Consider the following 4,428-nt stretch of genomic DNA (forward strand, 5'->3'; position numbering starts at 1 on the left):
AACTGCATTATCTTTTAGTCTTGGCAAAGTTTTATTAAAGCTAATTACTACAAGTGCATGAATTTCCATAAACCCAATTACATAGAAATTAATCAAAATTAATTATAAACTACTGAGAACCAAACCAAACCACCCGGGGAACCCCCCTAATCAAAGGAAGATAACCCATTAATCAAAAGGAGGATCTGGGCCGCTCATGACCATGAGCACGGCTAGTATACCAGTTTTACACTCTGCAGAGGTTGCACATCTTTACCCACAAGTCGTGAGCTACGCTAGTTGTTCATCACACTTCCGTAGGTGAGATGGCTAGCAAGCACACTACGAGGCCGTTACAAAGAATCTCGTTGGTAAGGAATAACTGCGAGGGTTGGATCGGCGACTATGGAGCAGGTCTAGTGGGCGTCAAGACACAGAGCACAGACGAGGCCACTCAGTACGAGGGCCATAGAAGCTTACCACCCCTGCCCCGCAGGTAAGTTACTCCAAACCAAAAAGACCTAATTAGTAAGCCAAGACCGTCTCACTCCAGTCTTGTGGTAGTGCTGTTGTCCCAGGTTGTCGATCTATGAACTGGTCCCTATGGAGAGAGGCCAACCAAGCACTAAGCACCGTGCTGGCCCCCTAAACCATGTTTCTAGAAAAAACCAATTTTTAACGAGATGTGAGCCACTCAAGCACAGATCACAGAGGGCCACTCTCAGAATTAAGTTGCATATACCATTAATCAAATTAATTAAAAAAGACCAAGTGTGTTATAGCACAGCACCTAGCACAACTAAGCAAAATGCAACCCAAGGGATATATATATATAAGGTAATAAAGTGGCTAGGAAAGTACTTATAGGCATACAGTATTAAAATGCAGTATGAAAATGTATTTAAAAGTGATAGGTGGTGTTCATGTTATACTTGCCTTCCTCAAAGTTCTCCTGCTGCTCAAACTACTGTGAAGACGGTGGCTGCTCTGGGTACTGGTACTCCTCTGAAGGATCAACGTCTACTTACGATCGCAACGCCAAAACAAGTCCAGCACATACACATACATGCAAACAAAGGCAAACACTAAGAAACAGTACAACAATACATAAAAACAGCAAACAAAACTAAGCTAGAACTATTCTGCGTGTTACAATGATCGCGTGGACATAAAGAACACCTAAAACGGAGCTAGAATGTGAAAACTAGGCTTAAAACAAGATCTAGGGGCTTTTCTGCAAGAAAAACAAAGTTTCTAGGGGTTTTCTGCAAAAACCAGGGACCTATACATAATTAAAGGATAGATCTAAGGTCTAACTCACAAAAAGATAGGGGCTGGACTACGGGTTCTAAACAGGGAAAACTGAAGGGTTTAAGTGATAAAAACAGGACCTAGTTCTAATTGCTTTTGAACTACCAGAACTGCGGGTTGATTTCGAATAGGAACAAGGGCTTTTGTGCAAGAGTGGAGGCGCTGACCATTTTCTGGTCTAGTTGACCTCAGCCCTATCAGATTGCAGCCGTCGGATGCCGATCCGGTGGTTCAGGACGCGAGGCGAGGGCTGCAGTGGTGCGGGTCGCCGGTGCTAGGCTCCACGGCGGTGGGCTCGCCAGCGCTCGGGAAATCCAGCAATCCAGGCCCCAAGCTATGGAGTTTCGGGTCAGGGTTGGTGAGCGTGAGACTGAGAGCGCATTCCCGGGCTCGGGTCAGGCCGGTGACATAGCGAGAACGGCCATCGGTGGTGAGGTATACCGCCGCAGCCGCACCCCGGGCTCCCCACTCCACCTACGCCACCACAGCCTCCTACCCAAGCTCACCACTGCACCGCTTTGCACGGAACAGAAGCCGCCACCGTGTTCCCGACGCTCCCCGACGTCCCCGCCACAGCAAGCTGCCGGAGAAGCTCCACCCAGAGGCCAGGAGCATCCCCGAGATGCGGCCGCCAAACTCGACCCCTGCATACCGGGAATAGCTGCAGTGGAGGCATGTCGACCTCCGCCTGTGCTGCTACGATTCCGCTCCTGCGCCGCCTCGCATCGACATCTACGGCCGGTAACAGCATCATGCGAGGGTAATGATCATGCCGTGTCCATTCCCCGCTCTTTTTTTCCTTCTATTGCACCCAGTTGACCTCGCCGTAGCTCAGCTGCGTCGCCGGTCCGTGGAGTAGGCTCTGTCGTGTTGCTGTAGACCGCTTTGAGCCGTGAGTAGTTTGCCCTTGTCTCTTGCGTGCTACCCGACCCCAAAACCGAGGTCAGCCGAGACCGGAACCGCGCTCCCGCGGCACGCCGGTGACCCGACGCCGTTGCTTCACCCGCCGCTGTGGATCCAAGGGGCCGCTGCCTCCCTGAGGCGTCCATCCATGCGCGGAGCCGCACACCTAGGTAAGCAAGACGATGGCGCTCCTTTTGCCACGTGCACCCTCACATACCGGCGGGAATTGCTCGCCGGAATAGATGCATGCCACCTCACCGCCGATGGCCATTCTCGCTATGTCACCGGCCTGACCCGAGCCCGGGAATGCACTCTCGGCCTCACGCTCAACAACCCTGACCCGAAACTCCATAGCTTGGGGCCTGGATCGCCGGATTTCCCGAGCGCTGGCGAGCCCACCGCCGCGGAGCCCTGCATCGGCGACCCGCACCACGCAGCCCTCGCCTCGCATCCTGAACCACTGGATCGGCATCCGACGGCTGCGATCTGATATTGCCGAGGTCAACCAGACCAGAAAATGGTCAGCGCCTCCACTCTTGCACAAAAGCCCTTGTTCCTATTTGAAATCAACCCGCAGTTCTGGTAGTTCAAAAGCAATTAGAACTAGGTCCTGTTTTTATCACTTAAACCCCTCAGTTTTCCCTGTTTAGAACCCACAATCCAGCCCCTGTCTTTTTGTGAGTTAGACCTTAGATCTATCCTTTAATTATGTATAGGTCCCTGGTTTTTGCAGAAAAGCCCGAGAAACATAGTTTTTCTTGTAGAAAAGCCCCTAGATCTTGTTTTAAGCCTAGTTTTCATGTTCTAGCTCTGTTATAGGTGTTCTTTATGTCCACGCGATCGTTGTAACACGTAAAACAGTTCTAGCTTAGTTTTGTTTGCTGTTTTTTTGTATTGTTGTACTATTTCTTAGTGTTTGCCTTTGTTTGCATGTATGTGTATGTGCTGGACTTGTTTTGGCATTGCGATCGTGAGTAGACGTTGATCCTTTGGAGGAGTACCAGTACCCGGAGCAGCCACTGTCTCCATAGTAATTTGAGCAGTAGGAGAACTTTGAGGAAGGCAAGTATAACATGAACACCACCTATCACTTTTAAATACATTTTCATACTGCATTTTTATACTGTATGCCTATAAGGACTTTCCTAGCCACTTTATTACCTTATATATATCCCTTGGATTGCATTTTGCTTAGTTGTGCTAGGTGCCGCGCTATAACACACTTGGTCCTTTTTAATTAATTTGATTAATGGTATATGCAACTTAATTCTGAGAGTGGCCCTCTGTGATCTGTGCTTGAGTGGCTTACGTCTCGTTAAAAATTGGTTTTTCTAGAAACATGGTTTAAGGGGCCAGCACGGTGCTTAGTGCTTGGTTGGCCACTCTCCATAAGGACCGGTTCATAGAGTGACAACCTGGGACAACAGCGCTACCACAAGACTGGAATGGGACGGTCTTGGCTTACTAATTAGGTCTTTTTGGTTTGGAGTAACTTACCTGCGGGGCAGGGGTGGTAAGCTTCTACGGCCCTCGTACTTAGTGGCCTCGTCTGTGCTCTGTGTCTTGACGCCCACTAGACATGCTCCATAGTCGCCGATTCAACCCTCGCGGTTACTCCTTACCAACGAGATTCTTTGTAACGGCCTCATAGTGTGCTTGCTAGCCATCTCACCTACGGAAGTGTGATGAACAACTAGCGTAGCTCACGACTTGTGGGTAAAGATGTGCAACCTCTGCAGAGTGTAAAACTGGTATACTAGCTATGCTCACAGTCATGAGCGGCCCAGATCCTCCTTTTGATTAGTGGGGTTATCTTCCTTTGATTAGGGGGGTTCCCCGGGTGGTTTGGTTTGGTTCTCAGTAGTTCATAATTAATTTTGATTATTTTCTCTGTAACCGGGTTTATGGTAATTCATCCACTTGTAGTAATTAGCTTTAATAAAACTTTGCCAAGACTAAAAGCTAATGCAGTTGAGTCAGCCAACCTTAGAGCCTCATCGTTTGTGTTATACTTGTTGAGTACAAGTTGTGTACTCACTCTTGCCTACTCTACTCTTTTCCTCTTGTTCTCTTTGGGGATACCCTACTGCTACTCAGTTCCCGGTGGCGCGGAGGAGTTCACCCGGAGCTACCAGGAGTATGAGGACTTCTAGGCATTCATCTCCCAATCGATGTCCCTATGGCGCCCAGCTTCCGAGTTTCGTACTTGTTTTACGCTTCCGCATACTCTGTATC

Source organism: Panicum virgatum, chromosome 5N, assembly GCF_016808335.1.
Source record: "Panicum virgatum strain AP13 chromosome 5N, P.virgatum_v5, whole genome shotgun sequence".
In the NCBI taxonomy this organism is placed as follows: domain Eukaryota; kingdom Viridiplantae; phylum Streptophyta; class Magnoliopsida; order Poales; family Poaceae; genus Panicum; species Panicum virgatum.